This window comes from Triticum urartu, chromosome 7A (genome assembly GCF_056163025.1).
Source record: "Triticum urartu cultivar PI428250 chromosome 7A, HENAU_Tu73, whole genome shotgun sequence".
Lineage (NCBI taxonomy): Eukaryota > Viridiplantae > Streptophyta > Magnoliopsida > Poales > Poaceae > Triticum > Triticum urartu.
Window position 1 is genome coordinate 178,117,319 of NC_141879.1, and position 23,084 is coordinate 178,140,402.

The following is a 23,084-nucleotide window of genomic DNA, read 5'->3' on the forward strand; positions in this document are numbered from 1 at the left end:
ATGGCTTAGGGATGCGCTTGTCCGAAATATGGGGTAATTTAAGAAAGTACCCCCCACCGATTTGAGGCGGTTCTTTCGGTTCAGGGGTATCACGGGCATTTTGCGTGTCGGGATTTCACAGGTGGTGGGAGTTTTCGCGCGCGTTGTAATTTTGGAATAGCAAGGTGCGGGTTGAGATGGAGGGTGTTGTCGGAGCACAATGAGACAAAGATATATCTAAATATTTCGAGCTAACAAGGCGTGGGTTGAAATTTTCGTACAAGCCTAACGTGTATTGTACCAAATCAATTTGCACTACAAATGTCATTCAAAACTTTGAATTCATGTTATGTTCAATTAAAATATTTTGCTATGTGTATAATGCATGCAACCTACTACTCAAATGAACGTTTTAGTGCATTCCAAACGTATATACTACCGCTTCAATATGAACTAAATTTGAATTTGTTTCTCTATTTGAATAAGATCTACAATAATGATTGTTGTGATGTCAAAGCATTTGAATTCGTTTCTCTATTTTAATAAGATCTACAATCGTCATTATTGTCAAGTTAAACCATCGTTTGTGTATTATCTTCACAGCACACCACATGATTAGTCTCGAGTTACATATGAACTATGTGTACTATATGAACTCGAACTCGATTTTTTGAATCCACTTTATGTTGATTTCAAATCATAGTACATTTCAAGCTCTAGCTAGATCTTCATAATCTAAACCATGTCTCATATGTATAATGTGTTTATCACATTATGTATGGTGCCCCGCCCCATATGCCTACAAGTATTTAGATGTGAGTTGCAAACACCACACATTATATTACCACAAATTGAAATAAAATGTGAGAATGTTCGATATATAGTATTGTTTAGATTGTTCAATATTTAGTTGTAAGAAGCAAACGCCACACATTATCAAAAATTCAAATAAAATGTGAGATTGTTCGATGTATAGTATGGTTTAGATTGTTCGACATTTAGGTGTGAGTTGCAAACGCCATGCATTATCACATTTATGGTACAACATGTGCAAAACCACAACACGCGTATCACCACTATATTCATGCATGCATATGTTTAAAACACTATGATCTCCTATTCAAATATATGAATCCACTTTCATATCAAATTATGATCTTTGTTAGTCTCTTACACCCACACAATCCTCTAGCCTTTGTAGCTACCACTAACTTTCTCTCATGCATGAACACGCCCTCCTCGTCCTCCCCCTCCCTCGGCATTCTATCCATCGCGCACATTCATTTTTTTTTCTTTAGGTTGTTCTCCCACAGTCTCCACAACTCCTTTCCGACACACACCGATCGATAAACCTCTCTAGCAATGTCTGCCTACAACATACACACGCACCTTCAATCTCCTCCTTTATGTGTCCTTGCCTCGTGTCTCTCATACGGTCACACACACGTGTAAAATCTCGCCCTCTTTTCATCGATCTCACAACCGCACACTCCTCCCCCTATCTAGCTAGTAGCTGGGCCTCTCGCACCACCTCCTAGCTCCATTCTCTCTGTCTATCCGTCTCACCGGGCCTTATTTGCCTCTAACAAATGGACGTACGCCGACCGATCTCCCGCTATACATATAGCTAGCTAGGTCCTTATAACTCATTTTTCCCCACGCGTCGATCGATCTACCTCATTAGTTATGTCTCTTGCTTCCTCCGACAAACAACAATTGATCTACCGATCTAGTTAGGTTTGCTTACCAAACACATGGTTCCCCTTCATCATCCATGGATGCACCCCGACAGATCTATCACGCACAGGCACACACAGAAACACATCCCCACTCTTATTGATAATATTGCAGTTCCACCCTCAGTTTGTCTAGTAGGCCTCTCCCACCATCTTTGAGAAGCAACTCCATCACCCATCCAGCACTCTACCCCTCTCCCTCCCTCCCTCTCTCCTCTCTCTCTCTCTGTCCCATCCTATTCCCGTCCTTTAGTTATGTATGGATGTCGACCAATCTCCCTCAAGACATAGTTGGGTCTCTCCTTCTCAACACATATACAAGTCGTTATACCTCTATAGTTAGGCCTCTGCATACCCCTCCCCCCACCCCCTCCGACACACACACACACGCCGATACATCGTGCGCTCTAGTCATGTCTCCCTGCCACACACAAAGTTGACATGTGCCCTCTGACGTTCCGGTAGGTCAGTCTCCCTATATCTTTGACTTGCACACACACACACACAATTTCGATGGCTCTCTTCATCGATCTCGCACCCACCCACTTGATCCTCTCTTCGACTCTATCGATATCTATGACCCCTCCCTCTCTTCTCGTGGATCGCCCGGCCCTCTATATATGATATGGATAGGCCTCCATTTCACACACATTGCATGAAAAATTTTGTTTGAGATGTCATCGACACATATTCCCACAAATACATTCACGAAATCAACCTCCCCCAAACAAAAAACACTCACGAACACACAAGCCATTTGTCTAGGTTTTTATCTCTCACACACACCCACGTAGGTGGGGGATGTGCACGAAGAGAAGAGGTGCACACATGGCGCATGTACTTTGTTCTAAAGGATCAGTAGGAGGCACAGCAATAGAAGCAAGACCAATTATTTCATCCATACTAGGCAATTCTTTTTCATGAAGCTTTCTACTAAACTTGGAAAAATTAAACTCATGAGACTCATCACCAAAATAGACACCGACAGTTTGTTTCTTACAATCTATCTTGGCATTAATGGTGTTCAAGAAAGGTCTACCAAAGATAATGGGACAGAAGTCATCTTGTGGGGAACCAAGAACAAGATAATCAGTAGGGTATTTTATTTTCCCACACAAGACTTCAACATCTCTAACAATCCCAATTGGTGAAATAGTATCTCCATTAGCAAGTTTAATAGTAACATCTATATGTCTTCTATCTCTGCGGGTGTTATGGCATTCATAATTCTTGATATAAGGTGTAAGGAATATCACTTAATCTAGCTAATGTGAGTGCTATTCCTTACACTTTATATGAAGAGATTATGAAAGACATAGCACCTGCTGAGATAGAAGAAATAGATGTTACTATTAACCTTGCTAATAGAGACATTTTATCACCAATTGGGATTGTTAGAGATGTTGAAGTCTTGTGTGGGAAAATAAAATACCCTACTGATTTTCTTGTTCTTGGTTCCCCACAAGATGACTTTTGTCCCATTATCTTTGGTAGACCTTTCTTGAACACAGTTAATGCTAATATATATTGTTAAGAAACAAACTATGGGTGTTAGCTTTGGTGATGAGTCTCATGAGTTTAATTTTTCCAAGTTTAGTAGAAATCATCATGAAAAAGAATTGCCTAGCACTGGTACGCGTCGGTCCTAAACAAACAGTTTTTAACCCCTTTCCATGATAGTATTTGGAACCGTCGCCAAGTGAGTGTGTGCGATAGGGTGTCCTACCCACACGACCCAGAAATCGTCGGTGATAGGCCCTCCTGGGACCCAGGCTGGGGCCGTGTGCGATCTGGGGAGGCATCGAAACCCAATCATTTCCATAGGTATGTACATCCCACACGGTAATCCGAGAAAATCATTTCCATAGGTATGTACATCCCACACGGTGAATCCTAGAAAAACATTTCCGTTCCTATGTATATCACACACAGTCAATCCAAGGAATACGTTTCTGTTCTTATGTACATCCCACACAGTCAATCCAGGGAAAACGTTTCCATTCGTATGTACATCCCATACAGTTTTATGTATACGCTCGTGTGTGAAAGGTGTAACTATCACACATGCTCTGCCTTGGTTAACTGTTTGCTTTCATTAACTACATCACACACGATTTCATGTAGAAAACTGTGTGGCATTGGGCTATCCATCACAAGCGCTTTTACTACCAGAACCGTCTGCACAGTTCCATGACCGTCTGTTCTCTTTTTATTTTTGCCTATAATTTATTATTCTAATTGGAAATTTTGAAATATGAAACGTGCAATTCAAATTCTCAGCACAATGGTTCAACAACGAATCCATAAATAAAATTTCCAGTACAATATGTTCGGTAATTACTGGATTAGGCAGCAATTAACTATGATGAACCACAATATTTAAAGGCGGTAAAGGTGAAGAGACCAGTGTAAAAAATTTTGACTACCGACGGTGTTGAAGAAGCAGAATGCCCATAATGTGCCTTCCTGCATGCCATAGGCACGAACCACTTTTGTCCAACCCTTTGTGACGATCACCCGCCCATCCTTCACCGCCTTCAGGAAGACTTCTAGAGCATTATCATGGTAGCATGAATTATATACTTTAACCTTAGTTACCTCCACTCTGGTCATGTAGTTTGCAAGGTAATCATCAGTAAATAGCTTCGGAAACCACTGAAAAGAGAAAAATTTCAGATATTGAGGTCTAATAGAGTAACTTGTTGTGGGCAGGGGGAAAAGGCAACACATTACTTACCATCCTAAAGTTCACTGTTGTCTTCGACAAAGTGTAAATAAAGAGCTTAATTCCAATCACCCATTTGTTTCGCCTAACAATCTCTCTTAGTTTCCTCACTTGACGCTTGTTCATGAATATCTCATTGCCCAATACGCAAAAGGGATCGAAGCATGGATCAGTACCACTCATATATGTACCTACAAGTAACTAGTAAATGTTAGAAACTAAACTGAGATTGCACAAATGATGTAAAATACAACTACCTATGTTCCTAAGTACAAGTTTTTTTTGAGATTTCAATATGAACTACATACGGATGTATATAGAATTATAGATATAGTTTAGATTAGAATCTAGATTCACTCATTTTGCTCCGGTAGTAACTTTGGGGCACTCTTTGAAGTTCTTTGTGTTGGTTGAACAGATGAATCTAAGATTGTGTGATGCATATCGTATAATCATACCCACGGATACTTGAGGTGACATTGGAGTATCTAGGTGACATTAGGGTTTTGGTTGATTTGTGTCTTAAGGTGTTATTATAGTACGAACTCTAGGATAAATTGAACGGAAAGAATAGCTTCGTGTTATTTTACTACGTACTATTGAATAGATCGATCAGAAAGGATAACTTTGAGGTGGTTCATACCCTACCATAATCTCTTCGTTTGTTCTCCGCTATTAGTGACTTTGGAGTGACTCTTTGTTGCATGTTGAGGGATAGTTATATGATCCAATTATGTTATTATTGTTGAGAGAACTTGCACTAGTGAAACTATGAACCCTAGGCCTTGTTTCAACGCATTGCAATACCATTTACGCTCACTTTTATCGCTTGTTACATTGTTGTTTTTATAAGTCAGATTACAAAAACCTATATCTACCATCCATATTGCACTTGTATCACCATCTCTTCGCCGAACTAGTGCACCTATACAATTTACCATTGTATTGGGTGTGTTGGGTACACAAGAGACTCTTTGTTATTTGGTTGCAGGGTTGCTTGAGAGAGACCATCTTCATCCTACACTTCCACGGATTGATAAACCTTAGGTCATCCACTTGAGGGAAATTTCCTACTGTCCTACAAACCTCTGCACTTGGAGGCCCAACAACGTCTATAAGAAGAGGTTGTGTAGTAGACATGAAGCTCTTTTCTGGTGCCGTTGCCGGGGAGGTGAGTGCTTGAAGGTATATCTTTAGATCTTGCAATCAAATATTTTTGTTTCTTGTTTTATCACTAGTTTAGTTTATAAAAGAGAAATGCAAAAAATGGAATTGAGGGTGCCTCATATGCTTCATCTTTTTAATATCTTTCGTGAAAATGATGGAAAGGAAAATTGTGCCGAAGTGCTAGAAGAAGAATGCATTAAAATGTTTGGCACTAAATATTTGAATGATGAGCATTATTGCAATGTTGTTAGTATGAATTCTTTTAATATCCATGATGCTAATGATATGCAAAGCTACAAGCTTGGGGATGCTATGTTTGATGAAGATGATATTTTTAGTCCCCCATGTTTTGATGAGCAAATTTATTATGATGATAGCATGCCTCCTACTTATGATGATTATTGTGATGACATGTATGCTATAAAGAACAATGATAACCATGAAACTTGTCAGCATTATTTTAATTTTCAACTGGGTTATACCTCACATGATAGTTATTTTGTTGAGTTTGCTCCCACTACTATTCATGAGAAGAAATTTTGTTATGTGGAGAGTAATAAAAATTATATTCTTGTAGATCATGAAAATAATGCTTTATGTGATGGTTATATGCTACTGAAAATTATTATGAGGGAGGAATATATGCTTGTAGGAATTGCAATAATATCAAGTGTCCTCTCTATGTGCTTAAAATCTTGAAGTTATGCTTGTTCTGCTTTCCTATGCAAGTTGATTCTTGTTCCCATAAATTGTTTGCTCACAAAATCCCTATGCATAGGAAGTGGGTTAGACTTAAATGCGTTAGTTATATGCTTCATGATGCTCCCATTATGTTTCAATTCTTATCTTTTATGTGAGCATCATTGAAATCATCATGCCTAGCTAAAAAGGCATTAAAGAAAAGCGCTTGTTGGGAGACAACCCAATATTTGCCCTTACTGTTTTTTTGTGTTCACATGATTATGCTAATGTATTAATCATGTTTTATAGATTTTGTTTCAATAAAGTGCCAAGTAAGACCTTTAGGATAGCTTACGGTGATAGTTGTGTTGATCCTGCTGAAAATCAGAAACTTTTGCGCCCAGTAAATTAGTTTGATAATTCACAGGAAGGTGCTTTTGATCTGATTATTTTTGCTCTGTATTGGTACACAAATTTGTAAGGTTTTACTAATTTGGTAGGATTGTTGGAGTTACAGAAGTATTCGTGAGTTACAGATTACTATAGATTGTTCTGTTTTCGACAGATTCTGTTTTCTATGTGTTGTTTGCTTATTTTGATGAATCTATGAGTAGTATCGGAGGGTATGAACCATAGAGAAGTTGGAATACATTAGATATTACACCAATATGAATTTAGAATGAGTTCGCAACAGTACCTAAGTGGTGGCTTTATTTTCTTATACTAACGGAGCTTACGAGTTCTCTGTTGAGTTTTGTGTTGTGAAGTTTTCAAGTTTTGGGTAAAGATTCGATGGACTATGGAATAAGGAGAGGCAAGAGACTAAGCTTGGGGATGCCCAAGGCACCCCAAGGTACTATTCAAGGACAACCAAGAGCCTGGATGGCATCCCCTCTATCATCTTCGTTCATCGGTAACTTTACTTGGAGCCATATTTTTATTCACCACATGATATGTGTTTTGCTTGGAGCACCATTTTATTTTCTTTTGTTTTGCTTGCTGTTTGAATAAAATACCAAGATCTGAAATTATTAAATTTTAGAGAGTCTTCACATAGTTGCACAATTATTCGACTACTCATTGATCTTCGCTTATATCTTTTGGAGTAGTTTGCCGTTTGCTCTAGTACTTCACTTATATTCTTTTAGAGCACGGGGTGGTTTTATTTTGAAGAAATATTTGATCTCTCATGCTTCACTTATATTTTTTGAGAGTCTTTAGAATAGCATGGTAATTTTCTTTGGTTATGAATTTAGTCCTAATATGATGGGCATCCAAGATGGGTATAATAAAAACTTTCATATAGAGTGCATTAAATACTATGACAAGTTTGATACTTGATAATTGTTTTGAGATATAAAGATGGTGATATTAGAGTCATGCTAGTTGAGTAATTGTGAAATTGAGAAATACTTGTGTTGAGGTTTGCATGTCCTGTAGCATGCACGTATGGTAACCGTTGTGTGACAAATTTGAAGCATGAGGTGTTTCTTTGATTGCCTTCCTTATGAGTGGCGGTCGGGGACGAGCGATGGTCTTTTCCTACCAATCTATCCCCCTAGGAGCATGCGCGTAGTTCTTGGTTTTGATGACTTGTAGATTTTTGCAATAAGTATGTGAGTTCTTTATGACTAATGTTCAGTCCATGGGTTATACGCACTCTCACCCTTCCATCATTGCTAGCCTCTTCGGTATCGTGCATTGCCCTTTCTCACCTTGAGAGTTGGTGCAAACTTCGCCGGTGCATCCAACCCCCGTGATATGATACGCTCTATCACACATAAGCCTCCCTATATCTTCCTCAAAACAGCAACCATACCTACCTATTATGGCATTTCCATAGCCATTCCGAGATATATTGCCATGCAACTTTCCACCGTTTCGTTTATTATGACACGCTTCATCATTGTCATATTGCCTTGCATGATCATGTAGTTGACATCATATTTGTGGCAAGGCCACCAGAGGGAGTCCTGGATTAGGGGGTGTTCGGGTAGCCGGACTATACCTTCAGCCGGACTCCTGGACTATGAAGATACAAGATTGAAGACTTCGTCCCATGTCCGGATGGGACTTTCCTTGGCGTGGAAGGCAAGCTTGGCGATGCGGATATTCAAGATCTCCTACCATTGTAACCGACTCTGTGTAACCCTAACCCTATCCAGTGTCTATATAAACCGGAGGGTTGTAGTCCGTAGGCAATCAACTCCATACACAACAATCATACCATAGGCTAGCTTCTAGGGTTTAGCCTCCTTGATCTCATGGTAGATCTACTCTTGTACTACCCATATCATCAATATTAATCAAGCAGGAGTAGGGTTTTACCTCCATCGAGAGGGCCCGAACCTAGGTAAAACAAAGTGTCCCCTGTCTCCTGTTACCATCCGGCCTAGACGCACAGTTCGGGACCCCCTACCCGAGATCCGCCGGTTTTGACACCGACATTGGTGCTTTCATTGAGAGTTCCTCTGTGTCGTCGCCTTTAGGACCGGTGGCTCCTCCGATCATCAACAACGATGCAGTCCAGGGTGAGACTTTTCTCCCCGGACAGATCTTCGTCTTCAGCGGCTTCGCACTGCGGGCCAATTCACTTGGCCACCTCGAGCAGATCGAAAGCTACGCCCCTGGCCATCAGGTCAGGTTTGGAAGCCTAAACTACACGGCTGACATCCGCGGGGACTTGATCTTCGACGGATTCGAGCCACAGCCAAGCGCGCCACACCGTCTCGATGGGCATGACATAGCTCTGCCACCGAACAGCGCCTTGGAGGCCGCATATGCATCGGTCCCGACCATTGATTCGGAGCCTATTGCACCGATCGAGGATCAGCGGTTAGACGCTGCCTCAGGGGCTGCGATCTCAGAGGCGATCGAGCCGAACTCCAGCCCCGCACTCCGCATGGCCCGTGACTCCGAGGAGCCGGATTCCTCTCCGAACTCCGAGCCTCCCGCACCCCTGCCGACCGAATCCGGTTGGGCGCCGATCAAGGAGTTCACCACCGCGGACATCTTTCAGCACTCGCCCTTCGGCGATATCCTGAATTCCCTAAAGTCTCTCTCTTTATCAGGAGAGCCTTGGCCGGATTACGGTCAGCGAGGATGGGATACGGACGATGAAGAAATTCAAAGCCCACCCACCACCCACTTGGTAGCCACTGTCGACAATTTAAACGACGTGCTCAATTTCGACTCCGGAGACATCGACAGCATGGATGACGATGCAGGAGATACCGACGAACCAACGCCCATAGGGCATTGGACAGCCACCTCATCTCACGATGTATTCATGGTGGACACCCCTAAAGGAAGCGACAACGAGGAAAAAGGGGATGGGACGAGAGATCGACCCCCCGAAAAGCAATCAAAGCGTCAGCGTAAACGCCGACCCAAGCTCCGCCTCGACAAAAACCCAGCCATAGAGCAGGATGAGCCGGTGTACGACGAGCAGGCCTTAGAGCAACCGTCCGAACAGGGAAACACGGATAGAGAAACCGAACATCCCTCCTTCGGCGAAAATGGCGACCTCACGCCGAATAAACCCACGGAGCAGAAGAATCTCCACGAGAGACTCATTGCAACTGCACGGAGCCTAAAGAAGTAGAAGCGGAATCTAAAAACAGCGGAAGGCGCACTTCGGATCAGATGGAGTAAAGTAATCAATACCACAGATAAGTACGGCGACAGTCGCCGCACTAAAAGCTATCCGAAAAGAAAGCTACTGCCTGAATTCGATGAAGAGGCCCTAGAGCCCTCGCATTCAAAAAATGAAAAAGCCACACGGTCGGATAGACGACCCCATAAAGCGGCAAGCGGCGCCGCACCTAAATCGGCATGCGACCCTCTTAAGGATTCGCATCATGGCCCAGTCAGGTCCATTTACGGGCCAAGAAAGCAAGCTCTCGTAAGCAACGCTATGAAGCCATCATCAGAATCCGGCACACCCAGATACAGGGGCGCCGCACACCCTCTATGTTTCACCGATGAGGTCCTGGACTATGAATTCCCAGAGGGATTCAAACCCGTAAACATAGAGGCATATGATGGAACAACAGACCCTGGGTCTGGATCGAGGATTATATCCTCCACATACACATGGCTAGAGGAGATGATCTCCACGCCATAAAATATCTACCCCTTAAGCTTAAAGGGCCAGCCCGGGATTGGCTTAAAAGCCTTCCAGAAAACACAATTGGAAGCTGGGAAGAGCTCGAGGGTGCTTTCCGAGCAAACTTTCAAGGGACCTATGTCCGTCCCCCGGATGCAGACGATCTTAGTCACATAACTCAACAACCCGGAGAATCAGCTCGGCAGTTCTGGAATAGATTCCTCACTAAAAAGAATCAGATAGTCGACTGTCCGGACGCCGAAGCCTTAGCAGCTTTCAGGCACAATGTCCGAGACGAATGGCTCACCAGACACCTCGGCCAAGAAAATCCAAGAACAATGGCCGCACTAACAAGCCTCATGACCCGCTTTTGTGCAGGGGAGGACAGCTGGTTGGCAAGGTGCAGCCCCAGCAACCCAAGTACATCCAAAACTAGGGATGGAAACGGAAAACCGCGACGCAACAAGGACTGTCGCTGGACTAAGGACAAAAATCCGAAGAGCACGGCAGTCAATGCCGGATTCAAAGGCTCACGACAAAATCAGGAAAAATCGCCCCCCCCCCAGGATAACAGGGACGATCCATCCAACCTAAATAAAATCCTAGACAGGATATGTCAGATACACAGTACTCCCCGGAAGCCTGCTAACCATACCCACAGGGACTGTTGGGTTTTCAAACAATCTGGCAGACTCAATGCCGAACACAAGGGGCTCGACACGCCAAGCGAAGAGAGGACGAACCCCAAAAGCAGAGCACCAGGAAACAAAAGAACTTCCCACAAGAAGTAAAAACAGTGAACTCACTTCACATAACAAAACGTGCGGCGCCCGTAAAGGTACACACCACACGGCTCAAAGGGTCCTACCACTGGTTGTCAAAACCGATCATCTTCAATCAGCTAGATTATTCTAGGAATATCAAGAATGTAGGCTGGACTGCCTTGATACTCGATCCAATAATTGGCGGACTCAAGTTTTCAAATGTCCTTATGGACGGCGGCAGTGGACTAAACCTGATATATCAGGATACAATCCAGCACATGGGGATAAACCCAGCAAGAATCCGCCACAGTAAAACCTCCTTTCAAGGGGTAATCCCTGGTCAGGACACCCATTGTATGGGTTTTCTCCGGCTCACAGTCACATTCGGCTCTACCGATAAACTCCGTCGTGAAAAGCTGACCTTCCATACCGTCCCGTTCTCAAGTCGCTATCAAGCACTACTGGGACGTGAAGCTTTCGCTCGCTTTAACGAATACCGCATTATGCATCTCTTACGCTCAAGATGCCCGGTCCACGAGGCATCATCTCTTTGAAGGGGAAGCACTAAAGTGCGCCTCCCCAAGCGGAGGACTGTGCGTCCACTTTAACAGCCCCACAACAAAATGGCCTCACCGGCCAATAAACTTCGAAATAGGTCATTTCAAGACCACGAACACGGATAGACGAGTTCGGTGCAAAATCATCATTGATGCAGGCCTAGAAGCCATATACCCCCGCACTAGGGGCTCCACGCATATACAATAAGAGACAATAAAGCTCAATCTCATATATCTTACTTTATACTTTGCTTATTTTAAGCTTTTCTGGCGCGACCCGTTTTAAATTCAGTTCCTCTCTTTTACAGATGAACGTCGTGCGACGCCCGTCCAGGATACGGCACAATGGAGACACAGGCGCAGACATGCAGTAGGGACCCGTCCTAAAGGATTCTTTTTAGATTAAGACCCTGCGTAAACCTTTTTTACTGTCTCTTGTTGCTACACATCCCCTGGTTTTTTCCTTTCTGTTATAACCAAGGAGGAGGCTGGCATCTTGGCATGTGGCCACGTCAGAATTTTTGCACGTACCTGGACACTAGGGGCTTTTTTAAATAAAGTGTTGTTTCGCCCGCACTCATAAAGACCGAACACCTTAGGGAGTGTTTGGCGTCGCGAGTTTTGGCATTATATGCATCAGCTCCGAATCATGTCTTTGGTCAAATGTTGGGTTGCCCGGCTCCTGAGTTTGGCTACCTTACGTTCCGCTCTATCGGCTAAGGTAGCACCAGGAGAACTACTGCGATTGTGCCCCCAGTTTGGCCAGGGCGAGCACCTCAGTAGAGAAAGTCAAAAACTGACTGTCATGATGTAGCGTGAGACTGGTCAGCCACTCGATGACCTATCGGAATCTATCAGATTCCTCCGCTTTAACGAAGGACCGCTTCCCAGTCAGGCACATATGCGCCCCGAATTCGGACGAGCGCAGTTGCCACAAAGGAGCTACCTAAAGAGTCTCATTGTCAAACTCCTAAGGCTAAGTGAAAGTGTTAAAGCATTATAGTCCGGTTGCCTGGCCCACTGCGCTATCACCTCCTTTGTAGGACCAAGACGTTGGGTTAAGTGTGAAAATGCGTCTTCTGCGAGCACCCCCGCACTATGTGCGTGGGGGCTGAAGCCAACGACTGCCATCTTTCAGATTCTGTATATATATATATATATATATATATATATATATATATATATATATATATATATATATATATCTTAAAACGGCCGCATAGAAGGTGTTCACAATACTTGAAGGCACAAGTATAAAAAAGGCCACTACAGTTTATCAAAATACTACTTTTCAATTGCATATGCTATCATAACATAGCATCTTTCGAGCATCGCGTCTCTATTACACGAGCGCCTTCAAGGACTTCCTAAAAATAGTGCTCGGAGGGTACTCGGCTTTTGTCCGAATCTCGGGACGCAACAATGGTGGTCTCCATTTCTGCCCAGTATGTCTTAACATGGGCAAGAGCCATCCTTGCGCCCTCTATGCATGTTGACCTCTTCATTGCATTAATACGCGGCACCGCGTCAAGGAATTGCTACACCAAGCTGAAATAACTCTTCGGCTCCGATCTCCCAGGCCATAGATGACCCATGACGTACTTCATGGCGAGTCCGGACAATCTATTCAGCTCGGCCCATTGAGCCAGGCGATCGTCCACTGACAGTGGACGCTCTAGATTATGGAACTGTGACCAGAAAAGCTTTTCCACTTCGCGGTCTTCCTGATCTCGAAAGTGTTCGGTCGCATCAGCAGCACTTGCTGCCAAATCCAGATAGGTGTCCTCCACACTCCACATCTGGTCCAACGGAGCGAACTTCGGATCACAAACCTTCCTCCGCAGCATAAAGGGCTTTCCAGCCGCAATCTGTTCGGCCTGACGCAGCTCCTCTTTCGCAGCTCTCATCGCAGAGCGAGCGTCCTTGGCATCGACAACGGCCTTCTCTAAGTCCGCCTGTCTCGCCCGATCTTCTTTCTTAAGAAGTTGGCAACGGTCTGCAGCGCTCTTTAACTTCTCAGCCATCTCGGCCATCTCTTCTCTGCTTCGGCAGTGAGCAGCCTGTTCGGCTCTCAGCTCTTCAAGGGCCTTCTTGGCAGCCGCATCACTTTTTCTGGCTTGCTCCTTCGCTCGGGCAAGTTCTGCCCTAAGATTTTCCACGGCGGCGGTACCATCTGCGTCAAGCACACACATCGTAAGACACTGGCATGAAGCTCCTCTTACCTGATGCCACCCGAAGAATTACATACCTTGAGCCTCATCAAGCCGCTTGTTGACAAGCACGATGTCGGCATCTGCCACGTCCAGTTGCCGCTTTAGTTCGGCAACATCATTAGTTCGGCTTGATTCCGGACACCTCGCCACCTACATTCAAAGGCGACATCTTAGACCTGGGATTATGATCCTCTGCGTGCCGTCATTTCTTGACAACACGCAGAGTCTCAGGGGCTACTATCTACACAGGGCGCATCTTACTTATGCGCAACTGACAAAAGTGTACATTATCTAACGTACCTCAAAACCCGTTAGTAAACTTTTGACGGCCTCATGCAATCCGCTTTCTGCGGATGATATCCTTTCAATCACCATGCCCATCAATGCACGATGCTCTTCTGAGATAGAAGCTCGCCCCAGCAGAATCTTTAGTTCCTCCGGCCGAGCACCAGACGGTGCCGGACTTGTCCTATGGCCTCTTTCGAAGGCCGGACGCGGAGAACCTCGGGGGGCCACATAGCTATCTTTCGCCCCTGCCGGATTCGGAGAAACCCTCCGTGACGACACCTCAGGGTCGCCCGCCTCGCTGGGCGGCACGGCAGGGGGAGGCGTTCCGCTCTCCATCATTTCCGAAAGAAGATCCCCCGAAGACGAGCTCTGCTGTGAAGGACTAAGGTCCGATCTACAAGGTAAAATTTCGGTTAATCTTCTCAGATATAAAATCAAGGATTTCTCTCATCCCTCAAAAGGAAAATCTTTTCTCCACTTACGGATCGCTGGAGGGCTGATCCCCTTGAGGGCGTAGTCCGGCCAAGGAACTCCCTGGCGTCGGACCCTCTCACGAGGATTTTCTCCCCCGTTTTGAGGCCATGGTTTCCGGGTCGTCAGAGGCGGCTCTCTTCTTCCCCTTAGGAGAGTAATTGTCGGTTCCTCCCTTCAGAGCAGCCTCCTTCGAGGAGGCCATAGCTTCCTTGTCCTCCCCCTCCAAAGGCATTATCTCCAGCATCCTGACCAACACGGCATCCTGACCAACAAAGGCATTATATGGATAGAAGGTCCGGGCACAGGGTTGCTTACTTGAGTATTCGGGCGATGGCAGCTTAGGCCTGCGTCCTCGGTTGAATCCGGACACATCTCTGGTGATTCGAAGAACATTCTATACATCTCCGCGGGCGTTGCGCCCATAAAATTCTTGAGAACTCGTTGTCCCTCTGGATTAAACTCCCATAGGCGAAGGGGGCGACATTTGCCGGGCAATATTCGGCGAATCAGCATAACCTACGTCACCCTGACCAAACTGAGGTCTTCTTCCAAGAGATCCTTAATTCGGCCCTGTAACAGGGGCACGTCTCTGGGAAAACCCCAATCTAATCCTTTGTTGACCCATGACGCTAGCCGTGGTGGGTGACCCGAGCGAAAGGCAGGAGGCGCCACCCACTTGGCACTCCTGGGAGCGGTGATATAGAACCACTCTCGTTGCCACAAGCCGAGCTCCTCTTGAAAGGAGCCCTCGGGCCATGGAGCATCGGCATTCTTACTGATGACAGCACCTCCGCACTCTGCGTGTCGTCCCTCGATCATCTTCGGCTCCTCTCCAAAAGTCTTGAGCCATAAACCAAAGTGAGGAGTAACACGGAGAAACGCTTCGCACACAATGATGAATGAGGAAATGTGGAGGATGGACTCCGGAGCTAAGTCATGAAATTCCAGCCCGTAGTAAAACAGCAGCCCCCTCACGAAGGGATCCATCGGGAAGCCTATCCCCCGAAGGAAGTGAGACATGAAAACTACGCTCTCACTGGGCTGGGGACTGGGAATAGCCTGCTCTTGAGCAGGCAACCTATGCGGAATTTCGGTGGTCAAGAACTTAGCCTCTCTCAACTTTAGCACGTCCTCCTCCGTGATGGAGGAAGGCATCCATCGGCCTTGAAGGTCGGAACCGAACATTGTCGAAAGTCCGAAGCGCCTGGAATCTGAAGCCTAGGGTGATGGAACTCGAGGCGATGGGCGAACTCGTTTTGAGATTGAAAAAAAGGTAAGGCCTTGGTCTCTTTATAAGAGGTCGAATACCAGGAGCCCTCTCCGTAACCGTTTAGGACACACCTTTAATCGAGAAAACATGCTAACAGACACGATTGGGTTACCCACGTCCGTATTGATGAGAATCCCGTAAGTAAAGGGGACACGATCTCTGCTTTAACAAGACGTGCCAAGGAAACCGCCTCGCAAAACGTGCTGAGGTGGAAAAGTAAATAAAGGACTTGGCTGTAGTGTGATGGCGCACTGCAGAATACGTCAGCAAATTTGATTTGTGTCAATATTATTCTCTCTATGGCAATGTGTGGAAACTTATTTTGCAGAACCGGACACTACTCTTGGTGTTTACAAATCTTCTATGAAGGACTTGGAGGAGGAATCCGCCTTGCAATGCCGAAGACAATTTGTGCGCCGGACTCGTCGTCATTGAAGCCTGGTTCAGGGGCTACTGAGGGAGTCCTGGATTAGGGGGTGTTCGGGTAGCCGGACTATACCTTCAACCGGACTCCTGGACTATGAAGATACAAGATTGAAGACTTCGTCCCGTGTCCGGATGGGACTTTCCTTGGCGTGGAAGGCAAGCTTGGTGATGCGGATATTCAAGATCTCCTACCATTGTAACCGACTCTGTGTAACCCTAACCCTGTCCGGTGTCTATATAAACCGGAGGGTTGTAGTCCGTAGGCAATCAACTCCATACACAACAATCATACCATAGGCTAGCTTCTAGGGTTTAGCCTCCTTGATCTCGTGGTAGATCTACTCTTGTACTACCCATATCATCAATATTAATCAAGCGGGAGTAGGGTTTTACCTCCATCGAGAGGGCCCGAACCTGGGTAAAACAAAGTGTCCCCTGTCTCCTGTTACCATCTGGCCTAGACGCACTGTTCGGGACCCCCTACCCGAGATCCGCCGGTTTTGACACCGACACCACCATTCATAATTTTTTCATACATGTCACTCTTGATTCATTGCCCATCCCGGTACACTGTCGGAGGCACTCATATAGAGTCATATTTTGTTCTAGTATCGAGTTGTAATCCTTGAGTTGTAAATAAATAGAAGTGTGATGATCATCGTTATTAGAGCATTCACTACAAAAAAATACACTTCCGTGATGATACGTGTTTGTCACAGTAGGTCACGTTTTCTGTCATGCATGTACATCCATGACAAATTTATGATGGAATCAAGATAGTCATACATGTGCTGTCGTAGAAGTGTTCCATGACATTACCAAAATTATCATCACGGAAGTGTCCACTTCCATGACGATAAATCGCGTGTCACAGAACTGCTTTCGTCAAGGGTGACCGACATGTGGCATCCACCGTAACGGAATGCCGTTAAGCTATCGTGTCCGGTTTTGGATCTGATAACCCATTAACTCCCCGACCAATGGGGATTTTCCACGTGTAAAATCATCATTGGCTGGAGGAAACACGTGTCAGCTCACCGTTGGGACAGATGTCATCCACTCATTGGACCAACAGAGGCCCATTCCTGTGAATAGGCCGGCCCGTTTGACTTGGTCAAAAGGTGGCAGGCCGGCCCACGACAAGCCTATTAACGGCATGTTCGCATATAGCCCATTTACAGCCCGATAACCTAGGTCCCATTTACGGCCTATCCGAATTAGGCCCAGTAGCATCATCTAGGCCGTCCAATATAATTCCAGCCCGTTTTAACTTTCGGCCCATGACGTCTTTTGGCCCATATGAGGCCCTTAGTAACTTCGGCCCATTAATGGCCCATGGTAAAACTGGCCCGTAATGAACAATGCATCACTTTATACCCATTAACGGCACGTGGTGAAACTGGCCCGTAATGAACAGTGTATCACTTTATACCAATTAACGACATTCCGTTGGGCCGTTTCCATCCTGTGTTATCTTTCGGCCTTCTCAGGGCCTGTTTATTCTAGGCTCATTTCCACCATTCGTTTACTTACGGTCCGTTACTGTCATTTTCTGCTTGTGGGCCAAATTCAGCCCGTGGTTACAGTCGGCCCGTTTATGGCTCGTTAATATGTTGGGCTATTTTCATAGCGTCATCAAATACGACCGATTAACGACGACCTATTATGGTCGTCCCATGAATAGACAATTTCAACTCTAGCCCATTTACGACCATAATGTGGTCTGTTATTGGCCCATGTTTGGCCAACCAATCATACGGCCCGTAGAAGGCCCATTGATGATACGGCCCGTAGAAGGCCCATTGTGTCTACAGTCCGTATAAGGCCCATTGTTTCGACGCCCCGTAGAAGGCCCATTGTTTCTACAGCCCGTAGGAGGCCCATATTAACTACAATAAATATGTAGCTCGTGGTTATTGTGGCCTAGTTTTAAAAAATAGGTTATTGCGGCCATTAGCAAACCGCAGAAAAAGAACTGCACTGACTACAAGAAAACAAATAAACAAGACAATAAGGAAATAAATTAGCAAGCAACTTACGCTAGGCTATCACGGCTATTACACATATTGTTGGAAATATGCCCTAGAGGCAATAATAAAATGGTTATTATTATATTTCTTTGTTCATGATAATTGTCTATTGTTCATGCTACAATTGTGTTATCCGGAAATCGTAATACATGTGTGAATACATAGACCACAACACGTCCCTAGTGAGCCTCTAGTTTACTAGCCCGTTGATAAAAAGATAGTCATGGTTTCCTGACTATGGACATTGCATGTCATTGATAATGGGATCACATCATTAGGAGAATGATGTGATGGACAAGACCCAATCCTAAGCATAGCTGAAAGATCGTGTAGGTCGTTTGCTATAGCTTTTCCGAATGTCAAGTATCATTTCCTTAGACCATGAGATTGTGCAACTCCCGGATACCGTAGGAGTGCTTTGGGTGTGCCAAACGTCATAATGTCACTGGGTGACTATAAAGGTACACTACAGGTATCTCCGGAAGTGTCTGTTGGGTTGGCACGAATTGAGACTGGGATTTGTCACTCCGTATGACGGAGAGGTATCTCTGGGCCCACTCGGTAATGCATCATCATAATGAGCTCAATGTGACCAAGTGGTTGAACGAGGTATTGGGATACCGACGATCGAGTCTCGGGCAAGTAACGTATCGATTGACAAAGGGAATTGTATACGGGATCGATTGAATCCTCGACATCGTGGTTCATCCGATGAGATCATCGAGGAGCATGTGGGAGCCAACATGGGTATCCAGATCCCGCTGTTGGTTATTGACCGGAGAGTCGTCCCGGTCATGTCTGCGTGTCTCCCGAACCCGTAGGGTCTACACACTTAAGGTTTGGTGACGCTAGGGTTGTTGAGATATTAGCATACGGTAACCCGAAAGTTGTTCGGAGTCCCAGATGAGATCCCGGACGTCACGAGGAGTTTCGGAATGGTCCGGAGGTTAAGATTTATATATAGGAAGTCAAGTTTAGGCCATCGGGAAGGTTTCGGGGGTAATCGGTATTGTACCGGGACCACCGGAAGGGTCCCGGGGGTCCACCCGGTGGGGCCACCTATCCCGGAGGGCTCCATGGGCTGAAGTGGGAGGGTAACCAGCCCCTAGTGGGCTGGTGCGCCCCCCCCCCATGGGCCTCCCCTGCGCCTAGGGTTGGAAACCCTAGGGGTGGGGGCGCCCCACTTGGCTTGGGGGGCACTCCACCCCCCTTGGCCGCCGCCCCACTTGGAGATTCAATCTCCTAGGGCCGGAGCCCCCCCCCTAGGGGTCCTATATATAGTGGGGGGAGGGAGGGCAGCCGCACCCTAGCCCCTGGCACCTCCCTCTCCCTCCTGTGACACTCCTCCCTCTCCCTGACCTTGGCGAAGCCCTACCGAGATCACCGTTGCTTCCACCACCACGCCTTCATGTTGCTGGATCTTCATCAACCTCTCCTTCCCCCTTGCTGGATCAAGTTGGAGGAGACGTCTTCCCAACCGTACGTGTGTTGAGCGTGGAGGTGCCGTCCGTTCGACGCTAGGTCATCGGTGATTTGGATCACGACGAGTACGACTCCATCAACCCCGTTCTCTTGAACACTTCCGCGCGCGATCTACAAGGGTATGTAGATGCACTCCCCTCTCCCTCGTTGCTAGATAACTCCATAGATTGATCTTCATGATGCATAGAAAATTTTAAAATTCTGCTACGTTCCCCTACAGTGGCATCATGAGCTAGGTCTATGCATAGTTTCTATGCACGAGTAGAACACAAAGCAGTTGCGGGCGTGGATATTTTCAATTTGCTTGCCGTTACTAGTCTTATCTTGATTCGGCGGCATCGTGGGATGAAGCGGCTCGGACCGACCTTACACGTACGCTTACGTGAGACTGGTTCCACCGACTGACATGCACCTAGTTGCATAAGATGGCTGGCAGGTGTCTGTCTCTCCCACTTTAGTCGGATCGGATTCGATGAAAAGGGTCCTTATGAAGGGTAAATAGAAATTGCCATATCACGTTGTGGTTTTGGCATAGGTAAGAAACGTTCTTGCTAGAAATCTATAGCAGCCACGTAAAAACTTGCAACAACAATTAGAGGACGTCTAACTTGTTTTTGCAGCATGTGCCGAGTGATGTGATATGGCCAAAAGGATGTGATGAATGATATATGTGATGTATGAGATTGATCATGTTCTTGTAATAGGAATCACGACTTGCATGTCGATGAGTATGACAACCGGCAGGAGCCATAGGAGTTGTCTTTATTTATTTATGACCTGCGTGTCAACATAAACGTCATGTAATTACTTTACTTTATTGCTAAAGCGTTAGCCCTAGTAGTAGAAGTAATAGATGATGTGACAACTTCAAGAAGACACGATGATGGAGATCATGGTGTCATGCCAATGACAACGATGATCATGGAGCCCCGAAGATGGATATCAAAAGGAGCAAATGATATTGGCCATATCATGTCACTATTTGATTGCATGTGATGTTTATCATGTTTTACATCTTATTTGCTTAGAACAACGGTAGCTTAAATAAGATGATCCCTCGTAATAATATCAAGAAAGTGTTCCCCCTAACTGTGCACTGTTGCGAAGGTTCGTTGTTTCGAAGCACCACGTGATGATCGGGTGTGATAGATTCTAACGTTCGAATACAACGGGTGTAAGCCAGATTTACACACGCAATACACTTAGGTTGACTTGACGAGCCTAGCATGTACAGACATGGCCTCGGAACACAGAAGACCGAAAGGTCGAGCATGAGTCGTATAGAAGATACGATCAACATGAAGATGTTCACCGATGTTGACTAGTCCGTCTCACGTGATGATCGGACACGGCCTAGTTGACTCGGATCATGTTCACTTAGATGACTAGAGGGATGTCTATCTGAGTGGGAGTTCATTGAATAATTTGATTAGATGAACTTAATTATCATGAACTTAGTCTAAAATCTTTACAATATGTCTTGTAGATCAAATGGCCCACGTTGTCCTCAACTTTAACGCGTTCCTTGAGAAAACCAAGCTGAAAGATGATGGCAGCAACTATACAGACTGGTCCGGAACCTGAGGATCATCCTCATAGCTGCCAAGAAAGATTATGTCCTAGAAGCACCGCTAGGTGACGCACCCATCCCAGAGAACCAAGACGTTATGAACACTTGGCAGTCGTGTGCTGATGATTACTCCCTCGTTCAGTGTGGCATGCTTTACAGCTTAGAACTGGGGCTCCAAAAGCATTTTGAGCGACACGGAGCATATGAGATGTTCGAAGAGCTGAAGATGGTTTTCCAAGCTCATGCCCGGGTCGAGAGAAATGAAGTCTCTGACAAGTTCTTCAGTTGTAAGATGGAGGAAAACAGTTCTGTCAGTGAGCACATACTCAAAATGTCTGGGTTGCATAACCGCTTGACTCAGCTGGGAGTTAATCTCTCAGATGACGCGGTCATTGAAAGAATCCTTCAGTCGCTTCCACTGAGCTACAAGAGCTTTGTGATGAACTTCAATATACAGGGGATGGAGAAGACCTTTCCTAAGGTATATTCAATGCTGAAATCAGCGGAGGTGGAAATCAAAAAGGAACATAAAGTGTTGATGGTGAATAAAACCACTAAGTTCAAGAAAGACAAGGGTAAAAAGAACTTCAAGAAGGACGGCAAGGGAGTTTCCACGCCCGGTAAGCAAGCTGCCGGGAAGAAGTCAAAGAATGGACCCAAGCCTGAGACTGAGTGTTTTTATTGCAAGGGAAGTGGTCACTGGAAGCGGAACTGCCCCAAATACTTAGCGGACAAGAAGGCCGGCAACACTAAAGGTATATGTGATATACATGTAATTGATGTGTACCTTACCAGTACTCGTAGTAGCTCCTGGGTATTTGATACCGGTGCGGTTGCTCACATTTGTAACTCAAAGCAGGAGCTGCGGAATAAGCGGAGACTGGCGAAGGACGAGGTGACGATGCGCGTCGGGAATGGTTCCAAAGTCGATGTGATCGCCGTCGGCACGCTACCTCTGCATTTACCTACGGGATTAGTTTTAAACCTCAATAATTGTTATTTAGTGCCAGCTTTGAGCATGAACATTGTATCAGGATCTCGTTTAATTCGAGATGGCTACTCATTTAAATCCGAGAATAAGGGTTGTTCTATTTATATGAGAGATATGTTTTATGGTCATGCCCCGCTGGTGAATGGTTTATTCTTAATGAATCTCGAGCGTAATGTTACACATATTCATAGTGTGAATACAAAAAGATGTAAGGTTGATAATGATAGTCCCACATACTTGTGGCACTGCCGCCTTGGTCATATATGTGTCAAACGCGTGAAGAAGCTCCATGCAGATGGACTTTTGGAGTCTCTTGATTACGAATCATTTGACACGTGCGAACCATGCCTCATGGGTAAAATGACCAAGACTCCGTTCTCAGGAACAATGGAGCGAGCAACCAACTTATTAGAAATCATACATACTGATGTGTGCGGTCCAATGAGTGTTGAGGCTCGCGGTGGCTATCGTTATGTTCTCACCCTCACTGATGACCTGAGTAGATATGGGTATGTCTACTTAATGAAACACAAGTCTGAGACCTTTGAAAAGTTCAAGGAATTTCAGAGTGAGGTTGAGAATCAACGTGACAGAAAAATCAAGTTCTTGCGATCAGATCGTGG